Consider the following 21,052-nt stretch of genomic DNA (forward strand, 5'->3'; position numbering starts at 1 on the left):
TATTATCTAAAGTGAACTGGATTTAACTGAACATAATGCATGAAACTATTTAACTTAAAGTTCCAAACAACCAACACTTGAAATCTAAAATGTAACTAGCAGTCGGATAAGCCTTTACTTCTACTAACTAGAGAACCACTGGGACAGACCCCTAGCTGACTCGAACTGAAATAAAAACAACAAATCAAATACAGCATGAAGCTAAAAATCTGAATAAATGGGTCCTTGAACTATGAGGACTCACCAACTATCGGGATGTAGATAAAGATGCTCTTGGTCAATTACATTGCTGGAACCGAGCACCTAAACCTATATTATTAAACAATGTAGCACATAGACGTATATATGGATCAATACTTTTAGAATGTACTGAGCCTATGAGGGTGAATGCATAAGTAAAATAATAATGCACTATTCATATAAACTTTCAAAATCTGCATTCTAATTGTAAGTAACTCACATTAGCTTGAATGACTGAAAGCTGAAAATCATAAACTAGAAGAAATAAGCATATTGTATAATAACACTTAGTTATAAAAGCTATTTTTTCACTCTTTCTGATAATGAACTGAGCAAGACTGAAGTTAAGTCTGATTTCAAATAATGCAGCCTAAGTGTGAAAAAACTCACCTCTATATATGTAAACTGAAAGCTAAAATCTCATAGCTAATGACTTATGTAAAACAATATCTAAATAAAATCGTGATCCTTTACACTTAGTTTCTAAAATATGTTCTGCTATTATGTTTTAGAACTTGTGGAGTTTCTTCTAAAAACTTTTTTGTTATTATCGTTTGTTATGGAGGTTCTTCTAACTGACATAGACTATGTAAGCTGTCATAGTATCCAACGTATAGTTCTCCTAAGGGGAAAACCTCATGCTTGATAGAGGTGTCATACTCTTTCCAAGGAGTTTAACCTAAGACAAGTGATCACAATCTGTTTCTGCATCCACATAAATGAGAATAATCTAAATCTGTACCTACGTTGGCTTGTAGTTTTGGGGCATATGAACAGAGACACATACCCAACTTGGTGCTAAATGCTAATCCCTTACTTATATGCTCATTCTGTAGGAAATCCACCTTAAAAATAGCATAAGGGTTTATAATGAAAATCGATTATGCATTTATCTATTTTAAACTGTAATCAAGACTAAATATGTGGATTTCATATCTTAGTTGAGGATCAAAAGATCAAATCTTTATTAAAAACTAAATACATGCTTATCAAAGAATGCTTAAACATTAACTTTATTGAAATATCAAGGCTTAAACTTAGGGCTTAGAACCCATGCTTGAAATCATATCAAATCACAACAAACTTCATGCTCAATAATAATAATCTTGAAACACTTTAACAATTCTATCAAGATAATGAAAATTCAATTTTCAATATGTAAAATAAAGTCTCACGCATAAACATGTGAAAGTAGATATGGAATACAACATTTAAATCACTTGTAACTTCATAAACTTCAAAAAACGATCTTTAGGTATGAACCCTAGACTGAAATACATGCAAATTAAACTTTAAAAGCTAGCTTTAGGCACAAGGATGAAAGAAGTATCCTTGTTCATAACCCCACATACCTTGTAGGATTAATTGAAGGTAAAAGCTTGAACTTTTGAATCTCTAATGGTGTTCTTGAAGTTATTGAACCCGGAAGCTTGTATTATTGATTTTCTTGGAGAAGGAGTAATGGGACTGTTCTTGATTTCTTAGTGCTAGGGTTTTGTTCTTAGAGAGGAAAAAGATGAATAATGAAGTATCTATGCTATTTGGGGCTCAAATTATGTGTTTTGGGCGGATTTAGGTGAGGGTAAATGACTCAAATACCCCCATGGATGCATCATTTAACTACATAAAACTGGGCACCGATGAGATAAGTAGTGTGTTGCATTGCTTACTGCACGGGATAGGCAATACATTGCATTGACTTCCTTTACGTGACCACCAATATGATGCATCCATATCGCATTGACATTCTATTTCGGCCATCCAAACATGCCCCAAACCTTCTTCGAAAATTCAGAAACTCACCTGAGAGGTACTATGGACTACCCCGATCATGAAACACCTTAAAAATTTACAATCTAAGATCGAGAAGGTCAAAAGTAAATTCATCAAAGTTTCAATGCCAAAAAATGAGAATAAGTCTCCAATACTTAGCTAAAATTTCAGGTCCTAAGATTCTAATGCACCTATTCTGAGCTAAATTGAACTGGGGAGAATACAGGGTATTACAATATCTCCCCCTTGGGAACATTCACCCTCGAATGAGGCTAGTTAAGCTGAGAATTTTGACGAACTGAAGATATATACTAACAGGAATAACTGAAAACATAATAGCATGCTTGAATCTAAATTATGATGAATGACTAAACTAATCTTTGAATGAATGCAATGACATGAAGATAATCGCATGGATGGAACTAAGACTAGAAAAGAATTGAGCTAAAGAAGACTATTACATTAGGATGAGTCTGAGTTTGTGGAGAAAAGGTGAGGAAACTTGGTTCACATGCCTTCTTTTGCTTCCCAAGTGTCTCCCTCAACGGACTGATTTTGCCAAAGGACTTTGACCAAGGGAACTTCTTTGTTCCTTATTCTACGAATCTGATGATAAAGAATCTCAACTTGAAGTTCTTCGTATAAAAGGCTATTCTGAATATCTGTGCTTTCTAGAAGGACTACAACAGCTGAATAACCCACATACTTCTTTAATAAGGATACATGTAATACTGGGTGAACTAATGACAAGTCTGCAGCCAGCTCAACCTCATACGCTACCTTTCTAACATGACTCAATATCCTATAGGGACCCATATATCGGGGACTAAACGTCCCCGTTTTTCCAAATCTCTTCACCCTCTTCATAGGTGAAACCTTCAAATAAACTAAGTCATCGCCTATAAACTCAAGGTCTCTTCTCCATACGTCTGCATAAGATTTTTGATGACTCTGAGTTGCTTTAAATCTCTTTGTAATCAACTCGACTTCCCCCATGGCTTCAAACACTACCTCTGGCCCTATCAAAGTGACCTCGCCTACTTCGAACCAATCGACAGGTGATCTACATCTCCTTCTATAAAGAGTTTCAAACGGCTCCGTCTAAATACTAAAATGGTAACTATTATTGTATATGAATTTGATCAATGGAAAATGGTCATACTAACTACCTTTAAGGTCAAGAACATATGCCTTCAACATATCCTCTAAGGTCTTAATGGTCCTCTCTACCTGACCATCTGTATGAGGGTGAAAAGCTGAGCTAAGATTAATTTGGGTACCAAAACCATTCTGAAAGGCTTTCCAAAAGTGAGAGGTAAACTGGGTACCTCGATCTGAAATAATGGACAAAGGAACTCCATGCAATCTGACTAACTCTCTAATATACAGTCCAGCATAGTCTTCAGCTATGTAAGATGTGTGGCCTGGCAAGAAGTGGGTTTATTTAGTCAATCTGTGTACAAAAACCAAAATCGAATCATGTTGCCAACGTGAATGGGGTAATCCTATCACAAATTCCATGTTCACCTCTTCCCACTTCCAAGTAGGAATACCAAACTCCTGTAAGGTTCTACAACATCTTTGGTGCCCCACCTTAAATTGTTTACAAGTAGCACACTTGGCCACAAATTCTATAATATCTTTCTTCATACCTTTCCACCAATAGACTTCTCACAAGTCGTGGTACATCGTAGTATCCCCTAGGTGAATAGAGTAACACGCACGATGCGCTTCTGCCATGATCCGCTGCCGCAAATTATTAACGAACAAAACATATAATCTACTCTGGTATCACAACACATCATATCCCCCTTGGGAGAAAACCTCTACCTTTTAGTCTTTGACTGACCCCTTCAGCTTAACCAAACTAGAGTCCGTGTCTTGCTTCCCTTTCATTTCAAAAACTAGAGAAGATTTTGAACTACTCTAAACCCAAATATTTCCCTCAGCTGAGTCAACCAACCAAACACCTAATATATACAACCAGTGAACTTTTCTAACTAGTTCTTTCTTATCACCCTCCATATGAGTAACACTACCCATCAACAGTCTACTAAGGGCATTTGCCACAACATTAGCCTTACCCCGATGATACAAAACACTCATACCGTAATCTTTCAAAAATTCTAACCATCTTATCTGATGGAGATTTATCTCTCTCTACATAAACACATACTACAAGCTTTTGTGATCCATGAACACATCAACATGCACCCCATAAAAATAGCTCCTTCAGATTTTCAAGGCAAACATAATAGCAGATAACTCAAAATCGTGGGTAGGATAGTTCTTTTCATAGGGATTAAGCTGTCTAGAGGTATAGGCTATGACCTTACCTCTATGTATTAAAACACAACCCAGACCAGATCTAGAGGCATCAAAGTAGACAACGAATCCATCTATACCATCAGGTAATGCTAAAATAGGGTTGAAGTGAGCTGATCTTTCAACTCCTGAAAACTCTTCTCACAGGAATCTGACCACTAAAATTAACTTTTTTTGGGTCAATCTAGACATGGGGGATGCAATAGATGAAAACCCCTCAAAAAATCATCAGTAATAGCAAGTAAAACTAAAGAAACTCCAGATGTCATATGGAGAGATGGGTCTAGGCTAGTTTCTCACCTCTTCGGTCTTCTGGGGATCAATTCTAATGACATTACTGGAAATAGTATGACCAAGGAAAGCCACATATCTTAGCCAAAATTCACACTTGCTAAATTTGGTGAACAACTGCTGATCTCTAAGAGTTTGTAACATAATTCTAAGATGGTCTGTGCGGTCATCCTCTCTATAGGAATAAATAAGGATATCATCGATAAAAACTATGACAAACATATCAAGGTACTATTTCAACACTCGGTTTATCAAGTCCATGAAGGCTGCTGGGGAATTTGTTTGCCCGAAGGACATGAATAGAAACTCAAAGTGACCATAACGGGTTCTGAAAACAAACTTTGGGAAATCACATTCTTACTCTAAGCTAATGATAGTCGGATCTAAGGTCTATATTAGAGAGTGACTTGCACCTTGGAGTTGGTCGAATAAGTCATTATTCCTAGGAAGAGGATATTTGATTTTGATTGTGACTTTATTCAATTGATGGCAGTCGATACACATTCAAAGAGAACCATCTTTCTTGAGCACAAATAGGATGGGAGCACCCCATGGAGAAACACCCGACCTTATGAAACCTTTATCTAAGAGGTCTTTAAGCTACTCTTTTAACTCTTTAAGCTTGGCTGGAGACATACGATATAGAGGAATGGAGATGGGTTGTGTATCAGGAAGAAGATCAATACCAAATTTTATTTCTCTGTCAGGAGGTACCCCTGGCAAATCTTCATGAAAAACTTTGGGAAACTTATCGAATACACGGACTGACTAAACTGTTGGAGTCTCAGACTCAGTGTCTTTAACTTGAAATAGACTATAGATGCACCCTTTTGATATCAACTTTATGGATTTAATACACGATAGATGCATATTACTAGGATATGAAATAACAATCTATAGATGCATAACAGGAATGGAGCCAATCCATACCAAGTATAATGTCACAATTGAACATGTTTAACTCTACCAGCACTAGTAATATGATCTTATGAAGGACAACAATAGGACATTTTATATAGACTCATTTGGCAACAACTGACTCACCCATCGGGGTGGAAACTAAGAAGGACTTAGAGAGTTTTTCAGGATCTTTCCTAAAATTTACTACAACTAATGGGGTCACATCAAAGAGATTTACCTGGGGTCTAACAACACATAAGTATTAAGATAAAATACACGAAGCATACCAGTAAAAACATCTAGTGAAATCTCCTGCTCCTGAAGGGATGGTAAAGCATAAAACCATCTCTAGGGATGACCGCCACCAGTACTAGATGATGCGCCCTGAGAAAGAGTGAGGCGACCTTGTAAGGCTGGTGCGCTAGTGGCCTGAGTCTGGGGACAAATATCCCTACTTCCCTTCTTAGAATACGGGAACTCTTTGATTCTATGACCCAACTTACCACATCCATACCAACCTTTGTCCCAACAAACACTCACTAGTATAATTTATACAACACTTAGCACATGTCAGATAACTGGGCCTTCCACCCACACTACTCTGAGACCTAGACATAGAAGTTCTACCCTACTGCTCCTGCTTAGTTCTGGGTACAAGAGCACTGGCTAAAAATATTGTTGGCATAGATGAGCAACCCTAAAACTATGAATGATTTCCCCCTCCAAACCATGTTTAGCCATACTCAAACTGTCTAGTTCCAGCCTTTTTATTGCCTCTCTCTCTTTTCTTCAGCTTCTCTGCCTCAATGTACTGAGCATGAGTCATCATCCTAGCAAGATCCATATCCCCAATAATCATGGCAGTCCTACACTCCTTGACTACCAAACTAGACACTCCGATAATAAACTTACTCATACGCGACCTAGGGTCAGCCATCGTGTTAGGGGCATACTTAGACAATTAATTGAACATAAGGCAGTACTCTTTTATTGTCATCGAGCCCTTCCTTAGATTCATGAACTCCTCTACCTTAGCTTTTCTAAATTTATGCAGAAAGAACCTGTCTAGAAATGTATCCTAAAATACCTGCCAACTCAAAAGAGCTACATTCTCACCTCTACCATTCTTCCATATAACCACCCAATCATGCACCACATCCTTCAAACTATAGGATGATAACTCTACACTCTCCTCCTTAGTAATATGCATAATTTCGGTGATCCTTCTTACCTCATCAAGGTAGAGTTGTGGGTCCTCACCTACTTTTGACCCAAAGCACTCTAACAAATTCATTCTCATAAAGTAATAAATTCTGGCTCCAACTGAATCACCATTCTACTAAAGTGGGATAGTATCCTGATGGTTTCCCTAAACATTAGCAGTCATAGCTTTGGCCAACGCCTAAATGGCAGCCCAAAACTTAACATGGGATACATTTTCGTTCAAAGGATCAATAGGCTGGGGTGGCTGGTTACCATTTCTAGGTGTATTAGCTCAGTGAGGAGGCATATTCTGTCACCTAAGAGCATGAGTTAAAGTTGATAGGGACACTATAAGCATGATAGATTATGAAAAAAAGGATAATTTCCTAAAGTATTCCATAACCTCTTGCTCATAAATGTAGCGTGCTTCACACCCATGATCAAGACTCTACTTAATTTGGCTTTCCTAACTACCTAGGACTCTTAAAACCATAGGCTATGATACCAAGTTTGTCATGTACCAAAAATATGTCCCGAGATATCACACGATGCTCAAGACTATGAGTAGCCTCAAGCTAACTCTATAAGCCTTTTACTAAATCTGGAACTCATATAAAGCAATTTAGGCATGAGAAAAAAATTGAAATATTGAATAATGTCTGAACTAAACTAGATTTAACTGAACATAATGTCTGAAAGTATTTAACTTAAAAGTCTAGACAACCAACACTTGAAATCTAAAATGTAACTAGCAGCTGGACAAGCCTCTACTTCTACTAACTAGAGAGCTACTGGGACAGACCCCTAGCTAACTTGAACTGAATTGAAAACAACAAATCAACTACTGCATTAAGCTGAAAATCTGAATAAATGGGTCCTCAAACTATGACGATTCACCAACTGTTGGGATGTAGATAGAGATACTCATGAACAATGATGCTGCTGGAACTGAGCACCTAAACCTACATTATAAACAATGTAGCACATAGACGTATCTGTGGATCAGTGGAATGTACTGAGCATATGGGGGTGAATGCATAAGTAAAACAATAATGGAATATTCAAACAAACTTTCAAAAGAGGCATGCTAAGTATAAGTGACTCATATTGGCTTGAATTACTGAAAGTTGAAAATAATAAATCAGAAGAAATAAGCATACTGTATAAATCTTGTGAGCCATAACACTTAGTTCTAAAAGTTGTACTTTTACTCTTTCTGATAATGAAGTGAGTAGGACTAAAGTTAAGATTGATTTTAAATCATGCAATCTAAGCGTAAAAGGGCTCACCTCTGTATCTGTAAACTGAAAGCTGAAATCTCATAGCTAAGACTTATGTAAAATAATATATGAATAAAATTGTAAGCCTTTACACTTAGTTTCTAAAATTTTTTCTGTTATTCTATTTTGGGACTTAGGGAGTTTCTTCTAAAAGCTTTTCTGTTATTCTTTTCTGTTAGGGAGGTTTTTCTAACCGTCATACACTATGTGAGCTATCATAATGTCCAACGTCTAGTTCCCCTATAGGGTAGATATCATTTTGAAGAGAGGTGTCATACTCTTGCGAAGGAGTATAACCTGGGCTAAGTGATCACAATCTGTTTATGCATCCATAAAAATGAGAATAACTTGAATCTTTACCTATGTTAACTCATAGTTCTGGTGCATGTGAACTGAGACACATACCCAACTTGGTTCTAAATACTACTCTCTTACTTATATACTTATTCTATAGGAAATCTACCTTAAAATAGCATAAGGGTTTTGTTGCATCCCAAAATTTAATCCTAAGACGTCACACGGTGCCCAAGACTACGAGTAGCCTTAAGCCAACCCTGTCTGTATACTGCTGAGCCTAATTATTGTAATAATAGAGATATAGACATAAAAGTCATATTGAATGCAGAAATTATCTATAATATCTGAGAAAATATTTGAAAACATTAAAACTGAATAATCTGTATCAACACTATTAGTCTGACAAGCCTCTACTACTCATAACTAGAGAGTTACTGGGAAACACTCCAGCTAACTCGAACTATTTGAAGGGAAATGCTAAAAGCTCATAAAGTGATAAACTGCAAAATCTGACTGGATAGAATAACTCCCTAAATTATAAGGACTCACCAACTGTAATATAGATGGAGATGCTCGAACTACTCACGTTATTGATACCGAGAACCTGTACCTATATTATGAGATAATGTAGAACATAGACATATTTGTGGATCAGTACTTTGAGGAAGTACTGAGTGTATGGGGGTGATATGTATAAGTAAAACATCATCTCATAGTCATCATTTATAAAACAATGTATGCTAAATATAAATGACTCACATAAGCTGGAATGTCTGAAATACTAAAAAATAATAGTCATGAATAACAAATCATACTTTATGAATCTAGTGAGCCATAAGATTTAGTTCTAAAAGTTGTACTCGTATTCTCCCTTTAAACCATTCTGTCTAAGTGTAGGACGACTCACTACTAAATCTGAAATCTGAAATCTGAAGCTATTATCTTTTCTGTAAGGTATAATTTGAGTAAAACTGGTGAGCCTTTACACTTAGTTTTCTAAAAGCTTTTTCTGTTCTAAAATCTGTAGTCTGTAAGATTTTAAAACTTTAGGGAAAATGCTTTATCTAAAAATCTATATATCTTTTACTATAAGGGAGAAATACTTTAAAACTATTCTGCAAGGGAGGTTCTCTTAACCGGCATAAACCATGTGAGCAGCATGGAGTCTAACATCTAGCCCTACTAAGGAAGGAACCTAACATTAGGGAGAGGTGTCATACTCTTTCCAGTGAGTATAACCTCAATTTAAGTGATCACAACTCTTCCCACTATGGGCACTTAATCTCAATCCTACGATGGCACATAGTTCTGGGGCATGAGACCTTAGAATCATACCCATCTCGGTGCTAAATAATACGCTCTTTAATTTGATACACTCATCTTGTTGGAAATACACTTTAAAACTAGCATAAGGGTTTATTATGAAACCAGTTATGCACTTATTTAATAAATCTATAAATAAAGCTATTTTACTTTTTGTAATCTATCATAAATTTGTATAGTGGATTCCAGAACTAATCTAAGGATCAAAAGATCAAAACTTTATTGTAAATTTGATATAATCAAGTCATAAGATGCTTAAAGCATCATCTTTCTCAAAATCTCAACATATAAACTTGGGGATTAAAAACCTATGTACTCAGGTCAAAATATAATGAAAAAATCATGATTGATAATAAACAATGATAATTCATCCCAAAATCTAGAAATTACTACAATAAGCATGAAAATATGAAAGTAAACATGCAATTCAACTTCAAAGTATCTTAAAACTCATAATTTTTGCAAATAGCAATAATGGGTATGAACCCTAATTCAAATCTAATGTAATTTCAGTCAAAATCATGTAAATTTGTAATTGAAAACTAATTTTGGGTACAAGGATAAAAGGAGAACCTTGTTGAAAAACCCCACATGCCTTAATTGATGCTTAGATGAAGAAACCTTGAATCTTGGATTCCTATTGAGTTCTTGATGATGGGTTCTTGATGTTCTTGCTTTTGAAACCCTCAATTTGGAGCTTTCTTGGAGAATCTATGGAGAATTTTGATTCCTTGTAGAATAAGTTCTTGGTTTCTAGGGTTTTACTTTTGAAGAGGATGGTGAATAATGAGTATAATAGGCTTAGGACATGATTAATCTTGTGTTTTGGATGGATTGGGAGCTTGAAAATTGTCCAAAATACCATTTTAAAATGCCTAAACGAAGCTGGAAAAATGTAACTGGGTCCCGATTTAATGGGCCACAGCGACGCACCACTATCGTGGTGGCTCACTGGAAATTGACGACTGGAAAATTGGGGACATCCGCAACGCAAAGCTATCGCGTTGTCCCATTGGGAAAATGGACCTCTTCGCGATGCATCAAAATCAGGGAGTCTCACTGGAAATCGACAATTATGATTTTATGCTTCTCCACGACATGCTAAGGGTCCTAATCACAGTGTTTTATGACTGGAACATAAAATAGTCATAAATTTTTACGACTATTCACTTTGGGAGGTCTAAATCTGAAGAATTCCGCACGAAATAATTAATATTCACTTTGGAAGCCCTCCCTTAACATTCTAGGGACTAATTTAATCTAAGAAAAGTTTGAGGTATTATAATATCTCCCCTTTGGTAACATTTGTCCTCGAATATGGCTAATTAAGCCAAAAATACTAAGGAATCTGAGGCTATAATCTACCATGCACAACTAGGATAAACTGAGTAACTGAATCTCAAATATAATAAGCTACTGAACTGATATAAAAGTACATGAATTCTTATGAAAATATTATATAGCTGAATCTGAGTGAGAAATAAGGAAAAGAACTAAACAAAGGAAACTATTACCTTCGGCTGAAGCTGTGTTCTTGGGGAAGAGATGAGGATACTTGGTACACATGTCTACTTCTACTTCCCAAGTATCACCCTCAACGGACTGATTTTGCCATAGGATTTTGACTAAGGGAACTTTTTTGTTCCTTAGTCTATGAATCTGACGATCAAGAATATCTACTGGAACTTCTTCATAAGAAAGGCTATTCTGAATATTGGTATCCTCTAGAGGAACTACAACAGCTAAATCGTCCATGCATTTCTTTAACAAGGGCATATTGAACACCGGATGAACTGAGTACAAATCTGTGGGTAGCTCAATCTCATATGCCACTTTCCCAACACGACTCAAAATATGAAAGGGACCAACATAGTGGGGACTAAATTTCCACTTCTTGCCAAATCTCTCCACTCCTTTCATAGGTGAAACTTTCAAATACATTAGATCCTCAACCTCAAATTTAAGATCTCTTCTTGTCATACCTGCATAAGATTTCTGATGAATCTGGGCTGCTTTTAATCTCTGTCTAAATAACTGAACTTTTTCCATGGATTCAAACACCATGTCTGGCCCAATCAAAGTGGCCTCACCCACTTCAAACCAACCAATCAGTAATCTATATCTCCACTCATAGAGAGCCTCAAATGGATCCATATGAATGCTAGCATGATAACTATTATTATAAGCGAACCCAATCAACATCAAGTATTCATCCCAACTACTATTGAAATCAAGAACACAAGCTCTTAACATATCTTCTAAAGTCTGAATGGTCCTTTCTGCCTAACCATCTGTCTGCAGATGAAAAGATGAACTAAGATAAACTTAGGTCCCAAGACCCTTTTGAATAACTCTCCAAAACTGAGAGGTAAACTGAGTACCCCTATCTAAGATAATAGATAAGGGAACTCCATGCAATTTAACCATCTCTTGGATATACAACTTAGCATAATCTTCAGTTGTATAGGACGTGTGAACTAGTGAGAAATATGTTGACTTAGTCAATCTGTCTATAATAACCCAAATCAAGTCATGATGACAACGTGAATGGGGTAAACCAGTCACAAAATCCATATTCATCTTTTGCCACTTCCAAGTGGGGTTACCAAACTCTTGCAACGTACCACCAGGCCTTTGGTGCTCTACCTTAACTTATTGACAAGTTGCGCACTTAGCTATAAACTATGTTATATCTCTTCATACCACTCCACTAATAAATTTCCTATAAGTCGTGGTACATCTTGGTAGCACCGAGATGAATAGAATTACGCACACCATGCACTTCCTCCATAATCTGCTATCTCAAGTTATCAATATAAAGCAGACATAATCTACTTTAGTATCTCAATACACCATCTCCCCCTTAGGAGAAAACCTCCACCTTTTGGTCTTTAATCGACTCCTTCAGTTTGACCAAACTAGAATCCATGTCTTACTTCCGTTTCACTTCTGAAACTAGGGAAGATTCAGAACTGCTTTAAACCCAAACATTCCCCTCAGCTGAGTCAACCAATATAACACCCAATCTATCTAAACGATGAACTTCCTAAGCTAACTCTTTCTTATCATCCCCCATATGAGCAACACTACTCATTGACAATCTACTAAGGACGTCTGTCAATACATTGGCCTTTCCTGGATGATACAATACACTCACATCATAATCCTATAACAACTCCAACCACCTTCTCTGATGGAGATTTAACTCCCTTTGAGTAAACACATACTGTAAACTTTTGTAATCCATAAACACATCAACACGCACACCATATAGATAATGTCTCTATATTTTCAAGGCAAACACCACAGCAGCTAGTTCAAGGTCATGGATTGAGTAATTCTTTTCATGAGTCTTAAGATGTCTAGAGGCATAGGCAATAACCTTACCTTTTGGTATTAACACAAAACCTAAACCAAATCTGGAGGCATCATAATACACCACAAAACCATCTATACCATCGGGTAATGCTAGGACTGAGGCTGAAGTGAGTCGAGTCTTCAACTCCTAAAAACTCTTCTCACAGGAATCTGACCATTAGAAATTACTTTCTTTTGGGTCAATCTAGACATAGGAGATTCAATAGACAAGAAGCCCTTAACAAAATTTCTGTAATAACCAGCTAGACCCAAGAAACTCCTAATGTCTGATGGAGAGATAGGTCTAGGCCAATTTATCACAGATTTTATCTTTTGGGGATCGACTCTAATGCCATCGATAGAAATAATATGACTGAGAAAGCTACTGATCTTAGCCAAAATTCACACTTGTTGAATCTGGTGAACAACTGGTGATCTCTAAGAGTTTCAACACAATTCTAAGATAGTCTGGATGATCATCCTCACTACGAGAGTAGAAAAGGTTATCATCTATAAAGACTAAGACAAACATGTCTAGATACTGTTTGAACACTCTATTCATCAAGTCTATGCAGGCTGCAAGGGCATTGGTTAGCCTGAAGGACATGACTAGAAACTCAAAATAACCATAATGGGTTCTGAAGGCTGTCTTTGGAATATCACATTCCCTTACTTTAAGCTAATGATAGCCGGATCTAAGGTCTATCTTTAAAAAATAACTGGCACCTTGGAGTTGGTCAAATAAGTCATTAATTATAGAAAGAGGATATTTGTTCTTGACTGTGACCTTATTTAGTTGATGATAGTCAATGCACATACACAAAGAACCATCTTTCTTTCGCACGAATAGGATGGGAGCACCTCATGAAGAAACACTAGGACTTATGAAACCTTTATCTAAAAGATCTTTAAGTTGCTCTTTCAACTCCTTAAGCTCTATGGGATCCATATAGTCGGGAGGGATAAAAATAGGCTGAGTATCAAGAAAAAGGTTAATCCCTAATTCTATCTCTCTATCGGGAGGTGCCCCTGGGAGATCTTCGGGGAAAACATCAGGAAACTCATTAACTACACTGACTAACTGAATTGTTGGAGTCTCAGACTTAGTGTCTTTAACTAAAATAAGATGATAAATTCAACCTTTAGATATCAATTTTTTGGCCTTAAGATAAGATATGAAATGACTTTTCGGAGACGCTGAATTACCTGACCACTCAAAGACTGGCTCATTTAGGAACTGAAACTTTACCACACGGGTGCGACAATCTATAGATGTATAACAGGAATAAAGCCAATCCATATCAATAATAAGATCAAAGTCAACCATGTCTAAATCTATCAAGTCTGCTAGCATGACTTTATGAAGAATTGTAATAAGACACTTTTCATAAATCTTCTTGGCAACAACTAACTCACCCACTGGGGTAGAAACCAAGAAAGGCTCAGGGATCTTTTCAGAACTTATCTCAAAATTTACTACAACTAATGGGGTCATATAAGAGAAACCAACCCCAGGGTCTAACAACAAATAAACATTAAGATGAAAGACACGAAGCATACTAATAACAACATTTGGTAAATCTTTCTACTCCTGGTAGGATGGTAAAGCATAGAATCAATTTTGGCACTAACCGTCATTGGTATTGGATGATACACCCTGAGGAAGAGCTGGACGACATGAAAGAGTTGGTGCACTAGTATCCTGAGTCTAGGGACGAACATATCTATTTTCCCACTTAGTATACAGACAATCTTTAATTATGTGACCCGACTTACCAAAATTGAAATAACCCTTCTATCCAACCAGAAACTCATCGGGATGATTCCTACCACACTTAGAACTGTAATACCCCATACTTTTTCCTAGCTTGAAATTATCCCAAGAATATTAGAAGCATTCTTTGAAAGATGAATCTAGTACACATGATATTTTTAAGATTTTCACTTTTTGTCATGTGAAAAATTGAATATCTTTCCAACGATACCAATTTTATCCACATCCGATATCGGAAGAGAAAGTTATGGTCAAAATATAGAAGCAGTCAGAAAGCCCAGGTGCGATGATGGAGGCCGACGGACTATCGGACTAGCGAAGGACCATCACAGTGAGGCAGTGAGACTACCTTCTTCCCAGGAGTGACGACATAGGCCAATAGACTGTTGAGCTAGCGATGGACCATCACTTAGGACATTGCAAGGGAGACAGTGAGGCCCCATTCCGCCTAGGTGCAATAGTCATGACCGACGGAACATCGACCCAGCGATGGACCATCGCATCTCGTTCAGTTATTTTTTAAGTCATTTTTAAAGGGGATTTTTGGTCTTTTACCACCGATTTTTATACCTAATAATATCCGACCAAGGCTCCTAAATTCATTATTATTCCACAACATTAAACTTAGGGTTTTCTCTCTAAGAGTAATCCCTAAGAAATAAAATCCAAATCTTCTTCAAGAAACTAAGAGATTCAAATTCTTCAAGTTCAAGAACTTCAAGAAACTCAACCCAGGTATGCATAGTGTTCATTCATGGACTCCTTTCGTCCATGAAGCCCAAGAATCTCTTTTCAAAGTTTAAGTGCATGAATTTTTCTATGAATTCCATGTTGGGTTTGCTTTTGTTCATGTTAATAATGACCAATTGAATTCTATTCCATGTTTAGTGGTAAATCTTAAGTGAAATTAATCATTATAGGTCTAGCTTCATGTGAATCCATGACTAAACCCTTCAATGGTGAAATTCAAGATGAACCATGATTCTTACTTGTTGTATAATGTTGTCTATATATATTATACTTACCATGTGTTTGATTAAATGCCTATGTTAAGGAAAAGTGCCCAACTAGTATGATATTATGAAATCCCCATTTATGTACAAGTTTATGGATGCCAAGGGTTTGATGAAATGTCTTAGTCAATGAATTATGGATTATGATGTTGATCATGTATTCAAGAAAGTCATGCTTTGTCAGTTTCTTTCTATAGAGTCCTGGGGGTGCTTGTACCGAACAATTTAGTTGTATGCCTAGAGCCAATGTCATGTTTTCAAGATACTCTCAGTCAAGCCATGTTTCAGTAGAATTTAGTCAATCTTATGACTCAGGAAAATTCAATAATCTCAGTAATCTCAGTCAGTTATCAGATCTCAGTAATATTCCGTCAGTCAATTGAACTTAGTTAATTCAATCTAGTTTAGTTCTATAATCCATGTTCAGTGTCTATTCTGATGGGAGTAGAAATTAGCACTAAGTGAACACTAGGATGGGAACACACACTGTCAAATGAGGGTGTGATTCTTAGAAGTCATCCTTCCATTCTAGAACTATGTAGCCAACATAGTTTGAAACATTAACACTATCAGATGATGGTTGATAAGGTGGATAAGAATTGTTAGATGGGGGACCCACCATTCTCTTTTGGAGACACTGTCAGATAAGGGTTACCCACAACTTGTCCTTACCAGTGGTGCGGTATTGACACCCTTTCAATTGGGGTTATAGATTGGACCTTAACTCAGCCATAATGGTGTATTAGGGGCATGCCAGTTAGATAACTACTTCCCACTATTACAGTATCAATAACAGAACTCAGATAGTTCTACAAAATTCAGGACTGTCAGATACAGTCAACTCAGAACAGTACGAAACTCAGCTAGTTCCATCAGATTCATGACTGTCAGATACAATCACTCATATTATCAGTTATATCAGTCATCAGAACTTAGTAATCAGTCATGTTAGTGGCCAGTAAATTAATGTTGTCATGATATCAGTTATAGTTATTATGCATTTATGTATACATCCTTATGTTCATGTTATTCATTTAGTTAGTATAGTTCATGCATGTGAACCCTTCCATTTAGCTTACCTCATATACATGCTAGTACATTTAATCATACTAACGTATTCACACTGTGGTGTTTTATACCATACGTTCAAAGACATGAGCTCTAGAACATTAGTAGAATTCCAGTCTCAGCAATCAGAGTTAGAAGTGAGTCCTCATCTTTCGAGAACATGATCATTACTTTATTATCTCATTAATTAATTTACTAGTTGGATTTAGTTGGGGACATGTCCCATCAACTCCTTATTTAGATAGCCATGTTTTAGAGACTTTTTTAGTCTACAGTATGTTCAGATAGCTTAGTTTAGTTTTGTTTTGGGTATTTCATACCCCACCTAGATTTTATATTTTTATTAGATATTATGTCACAGTTTTGAACCTTATGGCCTTTCAGTTCATGTTTTCGTAGCTTAGTTTAGTTTTGTTTTGGGTATTTCATACCCCACCTAGATTTTATATTTTTATTAGATATTATGTCACAGTTTTGAACCTTATGGCCTTTCAGTTCATGTTTTCGTATTATACAGTATATTATGCAGTATACAGGTACAGATATCAGTCATGGGTTGGCTTATGGTCCTTCGAGGTCTAAGTATCGTGTAGCATTCTAGGTACCAGATTCAAGGTGTTACTAACATGGCATCAAATCCTAAGGTTCAATAGTATCCTAGGAAGTCTAAAAGCCACATCTAGTATGGTCTTGTACTTGGGTGTGTTGTGCGCCATATTTATGTGCAGGAGGCTATGAGATATTTAGGAACAGTTTCCTTTCTTTCAGTATTCATGTCGTGCCAGTGAGCATAATCTCAAGTCAATCTCTCAGTATAATCCATTTTTTCTTTTATTCTACAAAACATTCCTTGTAAAAGAAGAAATGGGAATCAGTCAGCCCCTCAACTGTAAGAACCTTTGGGCGAACATGTTTCTCATGGTGAGTTCAGAGCTCCATCCACTACTCTTACTCAATCAGTAGCTTCTCAGAATGAATGACCAGCTGTCGTTCCAACCAACCCAGTGGACAATTCTGCTGCTACCAGGATTTAGGACTTTACCCGAATGAATCATCCATCCTTTCTCAGGTCTAAGTCAGACGAGGACCCTCAGAAATTTATCGATCAGGTTCAGAAAGTTACAGACATCATGGGGGTGTCAGCTATTGATAGTGATGAGATAGCTATATATCAGTTGTAGGATATTGTTCACACTTGGTACAAGCAGTGGAAATCAGAAAGGCCAGATAATGCAGGGCCTGTTGAGTGAGAGAAGTTTGTCACCGTATTATTAAAGAGGTTCTTTCCCCTAGAGCTGAGAGAAGCTAAGGTGTTAGAATTCATCAACCTCATGTAGGGAAACATGATGGTGAAAGAGTATTCTCTTATGTTTACTCAATTATCCAGATATGCTCCTTATGTGGTTGCAGATAGCAGGGCCAAAATGAGTAAGTTTTCTCTAGGTGAATGACAGTGTGGTCAATGAGTATAGGTCTACAATGTTGAATGGTGACATGACTTTAGCCAGTCTTATGACTCATACTTAGCAGATAGAAGATCAAAAGATTAAGATGAGAGAGAAGAGAATAAAAGAGCAAGGACAGATAGTTTCAATTTTGCTCAGCCTAAATTAGAAGGAGTAAACCATTCTAAGTTTCATCCTAAGTCATCAATTCTAGATCCTTCTTCAGCTAGTGCTCCATCTCCAAAGTTCAAGTATGGTAATAGAGATAATGTGTCAGGCTCTAAGTCTCGAGGTAGTGTTGGTAATGCCCGAACTAATTCTTTTTGTCAAACTTGTGGTAATAACCACAAGACTGCTTACAGAGATGGAAGTTATGTCTATTTTGGATGTGGAAATCCAGGCCACAGAGTAAGGGATTGTACCCAGTCAGGTTACTAGGGTTAGCATAATCATTCCGCAGCTCAGTTTGGTCACCCAAATCAAAAGAGTGCCACTTCCAGTGCTACTAGTGGGCAATGCCCAAATAGAATCTATGCTCTCCAGTCCTAACAAGATTAAGAAAATTCTCCTGATGTGGTTACTTGTATATTACAGTTTTTTTATGTTCATATTTACGCTTTTCTATATCTAGGTGCTTCTTTATCTTTTGTTACTCCCTATATAGCAGGCAATTTCAGAGTCAGTCCCAAAATTCTAGAGAGCCCTTTTAAGTCTCTACCCTAGTAGGTAAAACCATCATAGCCCGGGGGGTATACAGGAACTTCCTAATTATAATATTTTAGAAAGTCACTTCAGCAGACTTAGTTGAATTAGAGATGACTGATTTTGATGTCATTCACGGCATGGATTGGATTTATTCCTGCTATGCCATAATCAACTGCAAAAATAGAATAGTCCAGTTTTAGTTTCTGAATAAACCTGTCCTAGAGTTAAGGGGTACTACTTCAGCTTTCAGAGGTTAGCTTATTTCCTACCTTCGGGCAAGGAAAATGATATCTAGGGGATGTGTCTTTCATCTTTTTCATATTAAGGACTCTATCTCTAAAACTCCTATTCTTGATTCTGTTGTAGTCATGAATGAATATTCATATGTCTTTCTCGAAGGTCTTCCAGGAATTCCTCCCGAAAGGGAAATGGACTTCGGCGTTGATCTTCTTCTAGATACTCTGCCTATATCTATTATGCCATACAGAATGGCACCAGTAGAGCTCAGAGAACTAAAAGAATAGTTGAAAGATCTCTTAGATAAGGGATTCATTAGACCCAGTGTGTCCCCGTAAGGCGCACTAGTCTTATTCGAGCGCAAGAAAGATGATTCTCTTAGAATATGCATTTATTACCGTTAGCTTAATAAAGTCACGATCAAGAACAAGTATCCTCTTCCCAGAATTGATGACTTATTTGACCAAATTTAGGGTGCCAGTTATTTCTCTAAGATAAACCTCAGATCCAGCAACCATCAGCTCAGAGTCAGAGAATGTGACTTTCCAAAAATAGTTTTTCATACTCGGTATGGTCACTTTAAGTTTTTGGTTATGTCCTTTAGTATTACTTATGCCCCAGTAGATTTTATAGACTTGATGAACCTGGTATTGAAGCAGTACTTGGATAGGTTTGTCATAGTTTTCATAGATAATATTAGTCTATTCCCGCAGTGAGCATGATCATGCAGACCATCTCAAAATTGTACTTCAGAGTCTCAAAAATCATCAGCTATCTGCCAAATTTAGTAAGTGCAAGTTTTCGCTAAGGTAGTAGAATTCCTTTTTCATATCATTTTCGGTGATGGCATTAGATTAGATCCTGGAAAGACCAAATCAGTAAAAAACTTGCCCAGACCTGTCTGTCCATAAGATATTAGGAGCTTTTTGGGATTGGCTGCCTGTTACAGATAGTTTGTTGGAGGATTTTCTTCTATTGCATCCCCTATGTCCAGATTGACTTAAAAGAAAGTCAAGTTTCAGTGGTCAAATTCTTGCGAGAAGAGTTTTTAGGAGTTGAAGACTTGACTCACCTCAGCTCCTATCTTAGCTCTTCCAGATGGTTCAGATGGGTTCATAGCGTATTGTGATGTATCTAGAGTAGGTTTGGGTTGTGTCCTCATACAGCATGGTAAGGTCATAGCCTACGCCTCCATACATCTTAAACCCCATGAGAATAATTATCCTACTAATGATCTTGAGTTAGCAGCTGTACTATTTTCCTTAAAGACTTGGAGGCATTATCTATACAGTATTCATATAGATGTTTTCACAAATCATAAGAGTCTTTAGTTTGTGTTTTCTCAGAACGATCTCAATATTTATCAGAGAAGGTGGTTAGAGATCTTGAAAGATTATGACATGATTGTCCTTTATCATCCAGGCAAGGCCAACATAGTGGCCAACGCTCTTAACAGACTGTCTATAGGTAGTGTTGCTCATGTGGAGGACAGTAGGAAGAAGTAAGCTCAGGAAGTCCATTAGCTTACCAGACTAGGAATTTTCTTAGTCAATATAGAACAGGGTGATATATGGGTTCAGAGTAGTTCAGAATCTTCTCTAGTTTTTGAGGTAAAAGAAAAAGCAAGAAAGAGATCCCATTCTAGTCAAGTTAAAAAATTCAATCAAAGATCAGAAAGTAGAGGCTTTCTCCCAAGGAGGAGATGGTGTCTTGCATTTTCAGGGTTGTCTCTGTGTTTTGAGTGTAGATGACTTAAGGTAGTGAATTCTGACAGAAGTGCATGGTGCTCACTACTCTATTCATCCACGGGCCACAAAGATG

This window comes from Capsicum annuum, chromosome 6 (genome assembly GCF_002878395.1).
Source record: "Capsicum annuum cultivar UCD-10X-F1 chromosome 6, UCD10Xv1.1, whole genome shotgun sequence".
Classification (NCBI taxonomy): Eukaryota; Viridiplantae; Streptophyta; class Magnoliopsida; order Solanales; family Solanaceae; genus Capsicum; species Capsicum annuum.